This window comes from Rhincodon typus, chromosome 45, assembly GCF_021869965.1.
Source record: "Rhincodon typus isolate 14 chromosome 45, sRhiTyp1.1, whole genome shotgun sequence".
Lineage (NCBI taxonomy): Eukaryota > Metazoa > Chordata > Chondrichthyes > Orectolobiformes > Rhincodontidae > Rhincodon > Rhincodon typus.
Genome location: NC_063376.1, coordinates 474,252 through 474,893, shown reverse-complemented (window position 1 = coordinate 474,893; position 642 = coordinate 474,252). Strand labels below are relative to the sequence as shown.

At 58.1% G+C, this 642-nt stretch overlaps 1 protein-coding gene across 1 annotated transcript in view; it reads left to right on the top strand.

Annotated features, from left to right (window-relative positions):
* LOC109925017 (calmodulin-binding transcription activator 1-like) overlaps positions 1–642 on the top strand; it is a 53,454-nt gene that overhangs the window by 10,432 nt on the left and 42,380 nt on the right. The window lies entirely within an intron of this gene.

Genomic DNA, 642 nt, shown 5'->3' with positions numbered 1-642 from the left:
ACGGCCCCCTGTGCCTGTCCCTGTCCCCAACGGCCCCCTGTGCCTGTTCCTGTCCCTGTCCCTGTCCCCAAAGGCCCCCTGTGCCTGTCCCTGTCCCTCACGGCCCCCTGTGCCTGTCCCTGTCCCTCACGGCCCCCTGTGCCTGTATGTGTCCCTGTCCCTGACAGCCCCCTGTGCCTGACCCTGTCCCTCTCAGCACCCCTCTGTGTGTGTGTGTGTGTGTGTGTGTGTGTGTGTGTGAGTGAGAGAGAGAGTCCATATCCCTTACAGCCCGCTGTGTGTGTGAGTCCTTATCCCTTACTGCCCCCTGTGCGTGTGAGTCCTTATCCCGTACAGCCCCCTGTGTGTGTGTGTGTGAGTGTGTGAATCCTTATCTCTTACAGCTCCCTGTGTGTCTGTGTGTGAATCCTTATCCCTTACAGCCCACTGTGTGCGTGTGAGTCCTTATCCCTTACAGCCCCCTGTATGTGTGTGTGTGTGAATCCTTATCCCTTACAGCCCCCTGTGTGCGTGTGTGAGTCCTTATCCCTTACAGCCCCCTGCGTATGCGTGTGTGAGTCCTTATCCCTTACAGCCCCCTGCGTGTGTGTGTGAATCCTTATCCCTTACAGCCCCCTGTGTGTGTGTGTGTGTGTGTGTGTG